The sequence below is a fragment of the Sminthopsis crassicaudata genome, chromosome 4 (genome assembly GCF_048593235.1).
Source record: "Sminthopsis crassicaudata isolate SCR6 chromosome 4, ASM4859323v1, whole genome shotgun sequence".
NCBI lineage: Eukaryota > Metazoa > Chordata > Mammalia > Dasyuromorphia > Dasyuridae > Sminthopsis > Sminthopsis crassicaudata.
In genome coordinates this window covers 472,088,478-472,104,810 of record NC_133620.1, presented here as the reverse complement: position 1 = coordinate 472,104,810, position 16,333 = coordinate 472,088,478, and the positions used below count along the sequence as shown (strand labels likewise).

The 16,333-nt window shown below is 41.4% G+C and overlaps 1 pseudogene; it reads left to right on the top strand.

The window, feature by feature from the left end:
- The first annotated feature begins 256 nt into the window (after positions 1–256).
- LOC141540962 (AT-rich interactive domain-containing protein 4A pseudogene) lies at positions 257–14,059 on the top strand (annotated as a pseudogene).
- Positions 14,060–16,333: the final 2,274 nt, after the last annotated feature.

Genomic DNA, 16,333 nt, shown 5'->3' with positions numbered 1-16,333 from the left:
AGTAGTAGTAGTAGTAGTAGTAGTAGTGGTTGTAGTAGAAAGTAGTAGTAGTAGTAGTAGTAGTAGTAGTAGTAGAAAGAACCATAGACATGAAAGGTAGCTCTCTTATTTTATTTCCTGGAGAAATTTATTGGTCAAAGTGATTTGGCAACAGTAACACGAGTCCCTGGCAAGATTCAAACCCAGATGTCTTGACCTTAAGACTACTGGCTTTCTGCTAAACCTGCCTGCCACTGAAGCAGTAAAGAAATCAGACATGGTCCCCCCTCTTAAGGAGCTCATACTTTTGGGAGAAGGGACGTTCAAACAGACACTTTACAGCAGAGATTCTCAAGGTGTGGTCCAGAGACCTCCAGGACCTTTTTTTTAGGATAGTCCCCAAGGTTGAAACTCTTCATAGTAAATACTGACATTTTACTTTCCAACATCGTGAATAACGTTAGATATAACCCCCACAAAAACTCGTGGGGAGGAGTATTTCAGTTTTTAAACATATACAGGGTCCCTAAAACCCAAAAGTTTGAGAACTACCGTGCTAGTGTAAGGAACAGCCAGCGCTCAATAGCTGTAGGATAATGGAACGTGATCCCAGCAGTTACCAAATGAGGTCAGAAGGACTCAAAGTTCCTTTTAATATTTTTTTCTTAGTGACAGGACAGAATCAAGACGACTGATGATGGCTCAAGATGCAGTGGATGCCTTGGGTTTTTTGATATCCACCAAGTTCTCAGCCCCACAGCGCCTGCTTCATGGAGGGAACAAATCATTCTCCTGTGCCCGCTGCACCAGGGGACGTCCTCCTTCTTGGGCACACCCCACCTTATTCACTGTGAGGTTACCCTCACCCGGGTTTAGCCCCCGTAGGTTACTGGGGGTGTAGCCACCGGGCGCGCTGAGGCTTCTGGGAGCGGCAGGTGAGAGTTGGGTGGGGAAGATGGACACCAAAGACAGAAAACCTCAGTGAAAAGGGTTCCGCGGGCCGCCCCGAACACACCCTCCAGACAACGCCTGACTCGACCTGCAGCTGGGCAGGAGCCTTTGCGGCAGCCTCGGGGTGAGAGTGGAAGCGCGGCACGGGAGGAAAGACTGCCCGAGCCCGGCCTCGGCGCCTCCCATGGCTCCCACAGCTCGCTCCACTCCCCGCTTTCCAGGCTCCTCGACTTAACAGCTCGCTCTTCCGTGGGCCCCCGCCGCGCCCCTCCCCGTCAGGGGGCCTTGCTTCGCATCTCGGGGCCCCAGGGCGAGGCACTCCAGCAGGGGCGCGGCCTCCATAGCAGGAATGTAGGGCGGCCCAAACAGGAGCAGAGGCTGGTCCTTGGAGGTGTTGCCCCAGGCAGCTCACTGGGCTAAGGGGCGGGGCGGGGGGAGGGAGGGGGGGAGGGCGGGCACCCACAGCCCCCAAGCAGCGTTTCTTAGAAATTGAGAACTAGAGAGGCCCCACCTCCTCTTTTCACATCTTTAACTCACCCCCGGTTTCCCAATCAATCAGTGCCAGAAATGGCTCCCAAGCACCCCTCTACCCGAATCAAGGATTTTGTTTACAAGCTGGAGGTTTAGAGCACTTTTAACTCTTAGTTATATAAGCACAAGTTAAACACTTCAACCCTCTGGAAGCCTCAGTTTTGTCATCTGTAAAATGGGAATAATCATATCCGTAGTAATCTTCCCTCTTATTCACTTCCATCCCACCCCACCCCATCCTCCCACATATTTAATCTACTACCAAGTTCTCTCTCTCTCTATCTCTCTCTCTGTCTCTCTCTTCTCTCTCTCTCTCTCTCTCTCTCTCTCTCTCTCTCTCTCTCTCTCTCTCTCCTCTGTCTCTCTCTCCTCTGTCTCTCTCTCTCTCTGTCTCTCTCTCCTCTGTCTCTCTCTCTCTGTCTCTCTCTCTTTCTCTGTCTCTCTCTCTCTCTCTCTCTCTCTCTCTCTCTCTCTCTCTCTCTCTCTCTCTCTCGCTGTCTATCTCCCCTCTCTCCTCTCTCTCTCTCTCTCTCTCTCTCTCTCTCTCTCTCTCTCTCTCTCTCTCTCTCTCTCTCTCTCTCTCTCTCTGTCTTTCTCTCTGTCTCTGTCTCTCTCATTTGTAATGCTCTCATATACTTCTGACTCTTATCTCTGATATTAGCAACTAATGCAGGCCTTCATCACTCACACCTGGACTACTGGACTAACTGTTGACCGATCCAGTCCATCCTCCGCTATGACACTCTAGCTGACACAGTGATCTGGTAAAGCAGTGTGGCCATTTGTCCCTCACCCAATAAGCTCCAGGAACTCTTATTGCCTTCAGGATGAATACAAAATTCTCTGCAGGTTTTCAAGTCCTTCTTACCTTTTTAACCTGCCTATGTCTCACTCTCCAGTTCGGGGACCCTGCCATTGTGCTTCCTCTCAGACCCTCCATGTCTCACCTCCTGCATTTTCACCCTAACCCCCATGTCTGATACATATACTCTTCTTCCTCAGATCTATTTCCTAGTTTCACTGGCTTTCTTCAAGTCCCAGCTAAGATCCCACTGTCTGTAAGAAGTCTTTCCTTAGTTCTAGCACTTTTCTCTATTGATTATTCTCAATTTGCCCCCAGTATATCTCATTTGTACAGAGTTGTTTGCATATTGTCTCTTTTCCCATTCCCCTTTTAAATGGTGAGCTTCATTTTAATGGAGATTGTCTTTTCCATTTCTTTTGTATCCCTAGCTCTCTTAGGGTACATAGTAGGTATCCCTAATAATAGTGGTTTAATAGCACCTACTATGTGCCATGTACTTTGCTACATCCTGGAGATACAAAGGAATAAGTGGCTATTTATTAAAATGCTTGTTGACTGACTAACATATCTTCTAGGATTGTTACAGGCAAAATAATGTCCCAAGGTGTTAAGATTCATACAAGGTACTTATGTACTTGGTTCACACCTCTAAAGGAGTTCATACCTTTAAAGAAGTTTACACCTTGGAAGAATCCTAACACCAAGGCTCTTTGCAAACTTTAAAAGTGTAGAGAAAGATCATCATGTCTTTTTCATTTTTCTCATCTTCATGTTTGATGGAGTTCAAAGAGAATCAGAAAGGGAAAAGTTGTTCTCCAGTCATTATTTTTTCCAGTATAATCTTCGATGCACCCTTCATAGGTGGATAGGAGGATTGCCTTTTGCTGCTAATTGAATGAAAGAGCTTCACTGCCTGAGGTTCATTATCTGTGATCCAAGAGATGGTCCTGTCAGTGGGGATTTTTCTAGGGAGCACATTCTCAGCTTTTTTCACACTCTGGGGAAAAGTAATTTTCATACATATGGATTACTTTCAGTTTCCCCCTTTGTTTTTGAGAACTTGGTTGCTTGCATCTTGAGTTTCTTGTGAAGAATAATACAAGATAAAAGATAGAATGTCTTTTATTTCTGAAGGATTTTAGTGTGTGCAAAATTGCTAGAGAAGAGGAAATGAAAAAGATGCTAGTGCTTTTAAAAACAATCTTTATAAATGGGGAAACTGAGGTTTAGAGAGGGAAGGAGGCTTGTCCAAACTTCTTTAGGCAGTAAGAGTTGGGGCCAGGCCTCAGATTCAGGTCTCTTGGCTCCAAGCCCAGGCCTCTGCTATAAATGAATCTACCCTACCCTCTGCTACAGGGCCTCAGATTCCCGCAGGTAGGTTCATGGCCCTCCCTCTGCCCCAGTGTGGATGCTGACATCGGACTTCTGCCTCGTTGAAGGACATTCTCAGTCCCACATGGCTAGCTCTGTCTCGGTCAATTATATGTTCAAGGCCACTCACACATGCAGTTGATTGTGCTCCACACGTGGAATGATCTCTGTGGATAGGCAGAACTCCGGAGAGAAAGGAAACAGGAGGTGATTGATGAAGGGGGCAGGAACCTTCTACTCTGGGCTCTGACTCCACACAGCAAGCACAGCCCTTGGCACAAGAACTACTGAGATTCTCCACATTCCTAGCCTCCTAAGGTCATTCGAGACAGTCCCCTGGACTTTGTGACACCTCCATCTGTCCTTTACTCATGTATAACTGGGAGTGATCCCCAAGCACCTCTGGATCCAATAACCATTTCCAAATGTTCCTTCATCCATTGGAACCTGGCATTTGATAGTAGTAGTGGGGGAGATCTGCACAAATGATATGTTGAGAAAGAGTAAAGAAAAAGGAAAGAAGGAAAGGAGAGAGAATAAGACAGGAAAGAGCTTTGGAGCTAGGAGCAGAGACAGATACAATGAGATGGGTGGACTGGGAGATTAACAGAAAAGAAGGGATAGAAACAGAGGAAGTTAAGGTTAGTGGTAGAAAGAGACAGAAAGGAAAAAGGAAGGAAGGCAATGGCAGAGAGGAAGGGAGAGAGGAAAAGGAAGGATGATGGGATGGAACCAGTGCTGAATTGGGTACTTCTGGCCATGAGTCTTTAATCTCAGAACTGCTACTTTCTCACAGTGTGATTCCAGGAGAATACAATCTCTTATCTGGGCTTCAGTTTCCTCATTTTTATAATGAGAGGGTTGAACTAAACCAGTAGTGTCAAACTCAAATAGAAACATGTCACCAAGCAGTACTTAAAGCTCCCTGAGGATGCATATTGACTTAGAAAGCCACAAATGAACATTACCTATGTTATATCGCATTTTCATTTATTTTGTTAAACATTTCCCAAATATGTTTTAAGATAATGTTTTATTGCAAATATCAACAATGACACACGTTTCTTTAGTGTTTTACGGTTCACAAAGCACTTTTCTCAAAAGCACTGTATAGGACAAAGAACATCAGTCCCAAGAAATGGAAATTGTAATGAAAGGAGGGAAACATTTTATTAAGCACCTGTTATTGCTAGATACTGCACTAAGTGTTTTTGTTTGTTTGTTTTACAAACATTAATTTATCTGATCCTCATAACAATGCTGGGAGGTAAATACTGTTTTTATCTCCATTCCTCTATTAAGAAAACTTAGGCAGACAAAAGTCCAGGGTCCCACAGCTAGTTAAATCTGAAGTGGAATTTGAACTCATTTTAATTAGGTTCAGTTTATGTTTGATGTTTTTGGGCTGGATGGCTGATGAAGTCTCTTCCATATCTAGAGTAATGATCTTATGATCATAGAAAAGATCATGCTTCCTAATAGTAAAAGTTAAATAATCCCTTGTTTATTTGTTCATTCATTCATTCATTCATTCATTCATTCATTCATTCATTCATTCTCCTATCTGAACAAGAATCTTCTTTACAATACTCTTGCTATTTAACACCAGGTAACACAACATAGAAAATTATGTTCTAAAATCCTTCTCATACACTCCCAACCAACCTTATTAAAACGACATTTACCAATTTTTGTAGAATTGCTAGAATATGATATGATGGGAGCCTCGAATAAAATAAGTTTTCTTTTGGAGAACACACTATCCTTCCTTATGACAATATAGCCTGGGGATTGAGGATTTTTTTTTTTACATTCTGGATCATCACCTCATCTGCAGAGATGCTGCAGAGGTGAAGGTGACTAGAGATGCTGCAGAGGTGAAATTGGGTAGAGATGCTGCAGAGGTGAAATTGATCAGAGGTACCACAGACATAAAATTGACTAGAGATGCTGCAGAGGTGAAATTGAGTAGAGATGCTGCAGAGGTGAAATTGATCAGAGGTACCACAGACATAAAATTGACTAGAGATGCTGCAGAGGTGAAGGTGACTAGAGATGCTGCAGAGGTGAAATTGATCAGAGGTACCACAGACATAAAATTGACTAGAGATGTTGCAGAGGTGAAGGTGACTAGAGATGCTGCAGAGGTGAGATTGACTAGAGATTTTGCAGAGGTGAAGGTGACTAGAGATGCTGCAGAGGTGAGATTGACTAGAGATGTTGCAGAGGTGAAGGTGACTAGAGATGCTGCAGAGGTGAGATTGACTAGAGATGCTGCAGAGGTGACATTGACAATCTTTGGCAACCCTTTGGATTTAGGTGGGGAAGAGAATGAGGAATTCAGGATGACTCCTAGATTGTGAGCCTGAGGAATTTGGAGGATGGGGCTGCCTTTTACAGAGACAGGAAAGATGGTGGGGGTGGGGCAGGGTTTAGGCGAAGAGTTAATGAGTTTGAGTTCTGACATGTTGAGTTTAAGATATCTATTAGAATCCAGTGTGAGCTGAGGATCATGTTTAGAGCTGAAATGGACCCCAAAGGTCATTGAGTTAAACTCTTATTTTCCAGTTGAAGAAACTGAGGCTCTGAGAGGATGCCTATTGTCATTCAACTGCTAGACATCAGAAATGTGATTTGAACCCATATGTCTGATCCAAGATCACTCACTTAATATAAGGATATATAAGCTAGAAGGGACTTTTTAGTCTTACCCCCTCATTTTACCAATGAGAAAACTGAGGCTCAGGAAGTTGGGGTAATATGTCATAATGGGATCATATGCTTAGATCTCTGAAAGATCGTTAAGACTCCATCCCCATGGCCCTCTCATGGAGTGTTTCTGGGGATGGAACTGGGCCCGGCCACATCTAGCAATGACCAGAGGTTAAATGGCTGAGTTGGGTCTCCAAACAGTTCATCTCATGGTGAGAACCCTTGGCCCAGAAAAATAAACACCATTAGATGGCTGTGGCTGTTATTCTGAGTGCTCAGGAGAGTCCCTTGATCTCCTTTCCACAGGCTTTTCTCCTCTTTGGATTCGTTGCAGTAGGTGTGGGGTTGACAGCTTGCCATTCTTGTTTCCTCCCACTAGATAGGGTGCCCTCATTCCTGGCTCCAAGTACCAGGCCACTTGGAGAACTTCACAATCCAAATGACACTTCTATAAAGCAGATCCTGGAAGGGTGACAGCTAGGAAGCCTCCAGTGGGCTCTTCCCTTTGAGAGCCATCCTATATTAAGGAGGGAAAAACTGAGCATCAGTACTGTCCATTTCAGGCCTGAAAAGAAGCCAAAGCCTCCAGATTGACTGAAACCCGAGCCCCTTTCATCTGTAAGAACCCTGCTACGCCTCAGGTTTGCTGTGGCAGCCGTGGGAGGATGTTGCCTTGCCAACCGATATTCTGAGTTATCCAAGCAGATTTAATGGCATTACAGCAAGGAGAATTTTTTTGTTTTTCTTTTCAAAAATCATTAAAAGAAGATTCCAGACCCACCTAGGAAATGCATTTAATCAGTTTAGTTCCGGAAATGACTATGAAAACTTGGATTTTTCCCCCTCTTTTGAATGTCCCAGACATCTCTGAATGTTGTCTGCATCAAGATGAATGATCGATGAAGTCACAGCTTGATGCAATGAACTGGGTTTTGTTGGTATTTTTGAAAAAAATTCATCTCCATGTTAGAGCATGTGTTTAGGACAGCTCAGCATGACTGACAAGTATTTTGAATTTCTCTTGGAAAGATCTTTGGATAAACATATGAAAAGCAAACCCACAAATGGAGCTGTGGAAAATCAGTGAGAGAGGAGCAAGCTGGGCACAACCCATCTGCCAGTCACCATGCAGGTATTTGCCCCTGCAAACACGGGCAAGGTTTAGCTCCCTAGCAGAATCTCAGGTTCTTGCAGGGGTATCCACGTCAGCCCTATCTCAAACAGCAATTTCTTCTGCAACATAACCAACAAGTGGTTCCCCAGCCTTTGTTTAAAGAAGGAACTCACCCATTTTGGAGGTAGCCCACTCCCTTTGGGGAACTCTCATCATTTAGAAGGATTTTCCTTGATATTGACTTCTATATACCTCCCACTCATTCACTACTCTTGGTCCTGTCCTCTGGGACCAAGAACAACAAACTTAATGCTACTTACACATGACTGCTTTTTAAATACTTGAATATGACTGCAGTTTCCTGCCTGAATCTTCTTTTCTCCTGGCTCAACATGCCTAGTTCCTTCTCCTTCCTCCTTCCCTCCTTCCTTCCTCTCTTCCTTCCTTCCTTCCTTCCTTCCTTCCTTCCTTCCTTCCTTCCTTCCTTCCTTCCTTCCTTCCTTCCTTCCTTCCTTCCTTCCTTCCTTCCTTCCTTCCTTCTCCTTCCTGACAAAATTTACTATAACCTTAACTTTAATTATATCAAATATAGAGACTTATAGTTCATAATCTGATGAACAATCCATATCTTTGATAATTGAGTATGTGTGCAAATGTAATCACATTAATGGTATAAAAATCTGATGGTGTGTTCCAGATTAGATTGAACTTTTCCTGTGCTTTTTTCCCCTTTTTAATTAATTAGTTAATTTTTAAGACATTTTGCTTTATGAATCATGTTGGGAGAGAAAACCAAAGGGAAAAACCATGGGAGAGGAAAAAAAAAAACAGAAAAGAGAAGTAAACATAGCTTGTGTTGATTTATAATCAATCTCCATAGTTCTTTTTTTCTGGATGCAGATAGCATTTTCTGTTCAAAGTCTATTGGGATTGAACCATGAGAAGAACCAAGTGTTTCATGGTTGATCATTGCATATTGTCGCTGTCATTATGTACAATGTCTTCCTAGTTTCTGCTTGTTTTGCTCAGCATCAGTTCATGTAAATCTCTCCCAGGCTTTTCTAAAATCAGCTTGCTCATCATTTTTATAGATGAATGATATTCCATTACCTTCATATTTCATACTTATTTGGCTATTTCGCAATTGATGGCATCTATTTATTTTCCAATTCTTTATACCAAAAAAAGAGTTGCTATAAATATTTTTGCACATATGGGTGCTTTTCCCTCCTTTATGATTTCTTTGGAATACAGACCCAGTAGTGGCATTTCAGGGTCAAAAGGAAAGCACAGTTTTATAGTCTTTTGCCTGTTGTTCCAGATTACTCTCCACAATGATTGGATCATTTCACAACTTCACTGACAATACATCAATGTCCCAGTTTTCCCATATCTCCTCCAATATTTATCAATATCTTTTCCTGCCATTTTAACCAATCTGAGAGATGTGAGGTGGTACCTCAGAGTTGTTTTAATTTGCATTTCTCTAATCAATAATAATTTAGAGCATTATTTCATATGATTATAAATGGTTTCAATTTCTTCATCTGAATTTTTTGTTCATATCCTTTGACCATTTATCAATTAAGGAGTGATTTGTATTCTTATAAATTTGACACAGTTCTTTACACATTTTAGAAATGAGACCTTTCACTGGCTGTAAAGATTTTTTCCCAGTTTTGTACTTCTCTTTTAATCTTGTTTCTGTTAGTTTTTGTTTGTGGAAAATCTTTTTTAATTTAATGCAATCAAAGTTGTTCATTTTGCCTTTCATAATGTTCTTTATTCTTCTATGGTCATAAATTCCTCCCTTGTCTAAAGAACTGGTAGGTAAATTATCCTTTTGTTCTCTTAATTTGTTTATGGTATCATTTTTATGCCCAAATTATGTATCCATTTGGACCTTATTTTGGAATGGAGTGTAAGATGTAGGTCTATGCCGGGTTTCTGACATTATTTTCCAGTTTTCCCAAGAATTTTTGCCAAATTTCTTATTCCAGAATTTGTAATTTAGGCATTTATTAAATACTAGATTACTATAGTCTTTGATAATTGTGTTGTGTTTTAGGTTGAGTACTGCTAAGCCACCACCCTTTGTATTTTTTCATTAATTCCTTTGATATTCTTGACCTTTTGTTCTTCCAGATGAATTTTGTTATTATTTTTTTCTAGTTCTGTAAACATTTTCTTGGCAGTTTGATTGGTATGGCACTAAACAAGTAGACCAATTTAGCTTTAACTGATCCTCAGATAATATCTGTGATTTTCTTCTAAGATGTGAGCTGACCATGCTAGAGGACTGTGGACTATCACATACTCACTCTTCGAATAATTCCCTCTTTGAGGAACCTCATCAGCTTTCATGACACTTAAGTATCCCCTCTAAGAATATGACTTCTAGATTCATATACCCAGCCCTCATCTCTCTCTTGAGTGCCAGATCCATATCAGCAGCTGCTTATTAGAAATCTCAAACTGAATGTCTCTGGATGACCAGCATGGCTAATAGAATTTGTTATGCTCCTTCACCCCATCCAACCCACCCAAGTTGAGGGGACTATCATCCTTCAAATTTCTAAGGTTTGTAGCCTCACTCATCCTTGATGTCACATTCCTCAGAAATTGTTGTCAATCTTGTTTTCATATCACCTCTTTTGCAACAAATTCTTATCTCCATCCCACCCCCCACAAAAACACATCCACCCCAAGCCCTCTTTTTCTCTCACTTAGGCTAGTGGAATAGACTCCAGGTTGTTTTCCCTGTCTCAGGTTACTTCCCTCAACTTCCACTCAACTGCCAAAGTGATTTTCTTAAAGTGAAGGTCTGACCATATTCCTCCCCTACTCAAGGAACTCCAGCAGCTCCTTATTATCCCTAGAGTTAAATATAAACCCCCCTGTTTGGATAGCTCTGGTCCTCTTTGTCTGCCATGACACACGGTTGACTCATTGAATGTGGTGTCCAGTAAAGCTCCAAAGACTTTCTCAGACACAAAAATTCCTCGTGGAGCACCTCCTTCATCTTACACTTGAAAAGTTGATTTTTGAATCCAAGTAAAAGATCACATTTATCCCTATTGAACTTCTTCACCCTATTAGACTTAGCCCAATACCCTAGCTTGCTCCAGGATCTGACACTCTTATCTAGAGTCATGTCAAAACATAGCTGTTGTAAGATTTAGGTGAGACCAGGACTATTAATAGCAAAGAAAGAAATAAGTGAATGAATGAATAAATGAATGAATGAATGAATGAATGAATGAAAAAATGAACATTGGGGCCTACCATTGGTGGACCCCTTCTCAAGTCAACCAATGTATAAATAGTATCTGGGTTTTACTATAAAAAACAGGGTGAGACTATTCACTTCACAAACAATACTTTTGAATAAAAAAAGGCCCTCAGGTGTTGGGACAGTGCTATCCCCACATCATTGACTTGAACTATTGTCTCAAGATATCAGAGGATTTGTCAAGTAGATCAGTGGTTTGGACAGTTATTTTCTTTATCTTCCAGGGGTTAGTTGGTAGAAGATCTGGGAAAGCAGATTATGACTCAGTGTACGGAAAAACTTTCCCAACATTTTGGTTTATTTCCCTAAGTGATGCTGCTGCCTTGGATGCCCTCGTGCTATTCTGATGTCATTTCTACATGGTCTCCAGGTATTTTGCAGATGAGCCTCTCCCTTCAATATACTACCAAAGATACCAAGTGACCTCCCCATCTCTGGCGATCACCACAAGCAGAGATCACATGGCCACTTCTCAGGAACAGGATTTGGACTTCACATCTGCATTGTAGTTTAGCAATCCCTTCTCACTTTTAAGGGTCTATATGGATTTGAGCAATGACAGGTCATGGACAGTCGGGTGAAATCATTGGACATTATGCAGATCAGAGCTGGAAAGTATCTCAGTGGGCATCTAATCCAATCTGCACCAGAATCCAAGAACCAGAGAATTAAAGCTGGAAGGAACCAGAGAAATCATCTACTCTACTTCCTTCACTTTATACATGGGGACACTGAGACCAGAGAAAAGGAATTTGTTTAAAGACACACAGATAATTAGTGAAAAAGCTGACTTTAGGTCTAGTATTTGCTACATAAAATGCAGCAATGACTCCCAGGACACATAGGATTATTGGACATATAGAAGGCATGTTGTCATTTGTAAAATTCTCTACTTACTTTTGAAGTATACTTGAAACAAGGTGTAAACTCAGTGGAATTAAGATAATGATTCTCCAGTTTACATGTACTTAGTACTTAAAATACTTCTACAAGATGGACACCTATTCTACAAGTTGACACCTATTCTATAAGATTGACACCTATTCTACAAGTTGACACCTATTCTACAAGATTCACACCTACTATGCTGTAATTATAATAGAGTATATAAGAGCCAACAAGGACTGGGAGAGACTCATTACATTTTTGATCAGGCTCCTGGTGGCTGTCCTCAAAGCTAGCCCCAGGTGAAGGAGACAGACTGTGAAGGAGATAATAAAGACTTTTAAGACTTTTTGGACTTTATTTCTGACTATTCATCAGGAATAAAAACTAGAGGAAAAAAAAAACCAGAGGGGAAAAAACTAGAGGAATCAACGGGAGAAACTGCTAAAGTGAAGCAAGAAAAACCTTTGGAGAAGTAAAAAGTGAACCTGAAGAAAACATTGATTCAGATAGTGAAAGCAGAAAAAAAGAAATAGAATTAATGTCTCTGAGAAGTGGAAGGAGAATTGCTCAAGATCTTACCCCTGCTAAAAAAGAAAATGAAGAAGAAAAAATAGAAGACAAATTAAGGGATCATAATAAAGAAAATAAAGATAGAGAAGAAAAATCTGGAATTGTAGAGAAAAAGGAAAATGAAGCACTACTGGCGAAAACAAACAGACCAAAGCCAAAAGAGAAGAGAATTCGAAAGCAGGAGGAATCTGACAAAGACTCAAATGAAGAGGAAGAGAAAAGACGAGAGAAATATGATGAATGGCTGAAGGCTGACAGGATAGTCTGGCCTTTGGACAAGGGGGAACCAAAGAGAAAACAGAAGAAAAAAACTGAAAATAAAGAAGACAATGAAAAGGATGAGAAAAAAAATGAAGAGAGACAAAAGTCAAAATGTGGACTTCCTCCTTTGAAGTCTACCTTTCCATCAAATATGTCTTATAGTGTCTCTAAGTCTCCAAATATTGAAGGGAAAGTGGGTGCCCTAACTGCACAGAGCAGTTTCCCAGACATCTCACTTCTGGCAAATGGAATGGAAGACTTTGCTACTTCAGCTAAAAATTTGATGAATGAAGAATTTTCTCCAGAGATTTTAGAAGAACTGGAAAGGAGTGAAAAATTTATTGATGATAAGATGGAAGAAGAAAATCCAAAATTTCCATGTGTGTTAAAAGAAAATGATAAGACTCAAGTACAGTCTTTAGAAACCTTGAAGTTGGAAGTTGAAGAAAGTGAACAAATAGTGCCAAATTTTGAAAACAAAATGGAGCAAGTAGAAGAAATTGAGAAAAAACCAAAAAAATCTCCTAAGGTTAAAGGGAGAAAAAACAAGGCAAAAGATCTTTCTTTGAAGATTCTAAAAATTTCTCCACTGAGACAGGATGAAGCAAGAAGTCACTCTTACATAGGATGCCTCCGTCTAGAAGTTTCTTTAGAAAGTAAAGATTTGTCCTCTACTACCAAAGATGAAAAGGACTCATGCTCAAAAGAAAAAAAATTAAAGAGGAAAATAACAGCACAGTCATCACTAGAGAAAAAAATTCGAATGGAGACTGAAATGGAAATGCCAGACCTTGTGTCTGAAAAACGGATCAGTGACTCTATCATATCTGAGAAATTTAAGGAATTAAATTCTGAAGAACAGCCTGAAATAGAATATGAAGAGATGCCATCCTTGATAGCAGAGTCCGAGCAACCAATTCAGGACGAATCAGCCAATGGATTTGAAGCCAGCACTACATCAAGCACTTGTAGCGTGACTGTCCAAGAACGAGAGATCAGAGACAAAGGCCAGAAAAGGAAAAGTGATGGAAATGGTGGCTCGTTAGCAAAAAAACAAAAACGTTCACCAAAGCGAACAAGTGCCGCTATCAAAAATGAAAAGAATGGAGCAAGACAAAGCAACGATCGTGAAGATCTTCCTGTTCCAGATAGTACAAATAAATGTACACCAGTAAAGCCCAGAAAGTTTGCTCCATCTCCAGCAAGAATGATGTCGCTTCCCGTTAAAGATGGAGACAAGGACAGATCTCAAGACAAGCATCAAAATTCATCTCCTAGAATATATAAGTGGAGTTCACAACTTAATGAACTAGACAATATGAGTAGTGCAGAGAGGATCTCTTTTCTACAAGAAACATTGCAGGAAATAAGAAAACGTTATATGTCATTGAAGGCAGAAGTAGCAGCTATAGACAGGAGAAAAAGATTAAAAAAGAAAGCTAAATTAGTGTCTAATGTAGTAGCCTAAATGGAATCTGCTCCATCACTGAGGCCATCATCATCATCATCATCATCATCATCATCATCATCATCATCATCATCAATCTCCCCACAAAACATGCATGCTGTAGAATGCAGGGGATAGATACTTTCTCTGCCTTCCCAGCAGTTTGCTGCCATGGACACACATCCTTTAACCCTGAAATCCACTGCTGGATTGTATGGTTTTCCCCTTCAGGCTGTTCGAGCTTTACATTTGCAATTTGGGGCGACCAGCAGCAAAAGAGACAGTGACCCGGCTCCTGGCGGCTGTCCTCAAAGCTAGCCCCAGGTGAAGGAGACAGACAGTAAAGGAGACAATAAAGACTTTTGGACTTTATCCCTTGACTGTTCTTGTGGTGATTACTCTGCTAAAATGATGGCTGGTTCCAAGACCTCCAGAAAGCTAACCCAAACCTTACGAGTCCCTTCTGATTTCAAACCCCCATTTATGTGGCACAATACTTGCTGCTCTTGGCCAAACCTCACCATAACCTCGATGTTTTTTAACCAATCTCCCATGCTGCTTAAGGGCCAAACCAACATGGTATCCTGTAATGGTCCCTGGATCCCTTCCACTGTGAACTCCCCCCCCTCCCCATCTTTCCCTTTTCTTCAGTTCATCATTAACTTCACTAGTAGCCCAGCAGCTTCACTCATGCTCTGTAACTATTTGTTTTCACGTCTATTGCTATTGTTTCTGGGAAGTTATCACGTCCAAGGAAAACAGCCAGAATTTGGGTGGATTTGGAGTGACACCTGCAGTCCAGTGCCCACTTAATAGCTGACGTCCACTTCTTAGTAATCATTACATTGACTGTTAACCGAAGCTTGGGTGAAATAACCCCTGAATGCTCCCTTCTTGTGTCTCACAGACTCTGGGCAATGTGTCCCTGGGTAGAGGATTGCCCAAGGGGACATCCTTGAACATGCAGCTTCAGCAGCTTTTCAAGTTCAGTGATCCACCTCCCTTCGAGCTTACTGTGAGGATGGCTGGCCTCTTGCTGTACTTTTTCCTTTTCTCTTTGAAAAAAAGGAAATGATCTGGAATAGGAAAAGTCCTAGGATTCAGTTCTGGAGAATAATGGAAGGTGAAGTTTGCTTCCCCTTTCACTCAGTATCAGGGCAGTAAATCTCTGTTGCTTCCCAGGTGGATGTTGCTTTCAGTAGCCTAATAACACACTCACATGGGCCTCCAGTTATGGCGCTTTCTCCAAACTTTAAATCCCCCATCTGTGCTGCTTCTTCAGCAGCCTTAGCCTCAGTTTCCCCACTAAGACATTCAAGATCAACACCATTCCCAACAACCACACAATTAACATTATTAAGAGCTAACTTTTAGGAGGATCCCAAGGATGAGGGATGCCAGAGAGAAAAGCTCATGAAAATGAGAAGACAACAATATCAGGCAAGCGACAAGTAGAGGCAGTTTAAGTGAGATAGTCTGATGCCTGTGATTTTCTCCCTCTCCCATCTCTGTGACATGGACACTACAGGCCTGGGGAGGGATCCTACACTCTGCAGAACTGAGTGTCCTTTCTATTGCGTCCCACTGTCCTCTGAAGGGCCAGAGACAGCGCGCTGGCCTTAGTAACATGGGCACGTGGCCAGCTCAGCAAATCTTCAGAGAATCCACTCCATCTGATTGTGTGAAGTAATTGGGAAAACATGAATTGTGTTTTGACCAAAATTTTTTGAAATGAAAACAGGGCTGGGCTAACATGTTCTTCTTGTTCGGATATTTTCTTTCCCTCCCTTTTCCCCTAATTTTCCCCCACCCCGCCTCACTTCTGGAACACCAAGAACTCCTATTTATTTACAGCGTCCTTAAATTTAGGGGTAATATCTTTCCCCATAGCAAGCCTTTAGTATGATTAAAATAATTATCTCCAGTATTTTTTAATCATATCTGATTCTTTCTCACCTCCTCAGAGTTTTTTTGATAAAGATACTGTAGTAGTTTGCCATTTCCTTCTCCAGCTCATTGACAGATGAGGAAACTGAGGCAAACAAGATTAAGTGACTTGCCCAGAGCCCTACACCCATTAAGTGTCTGAAGTCACATTTGCACACAGATATTTCGGACTCCAGGACTGAAATTCTAGCTATTTGTCCACCTAGCTTCCTATCTCTAGTTTAATTCCAGGAAATAAGTAGAGCTTACTCTACATCAGGCTTCACGTTCAACACTGGGGATACACATGAAAGCAAAAGCAGGGCCCTGTCTTCAAGAAGATTATATTCTAAGGAAATATAAAAGTGACCCTTGGGTAAACTGAGGCCTGGGAGAGACCTTAATTTAGAAAGGCCAAGGTCACCCACTGCATCCTGGGCCATTGTCTTCTTGGCTTTTATCTTGCGGTTGAAGTTTAATGCTTCT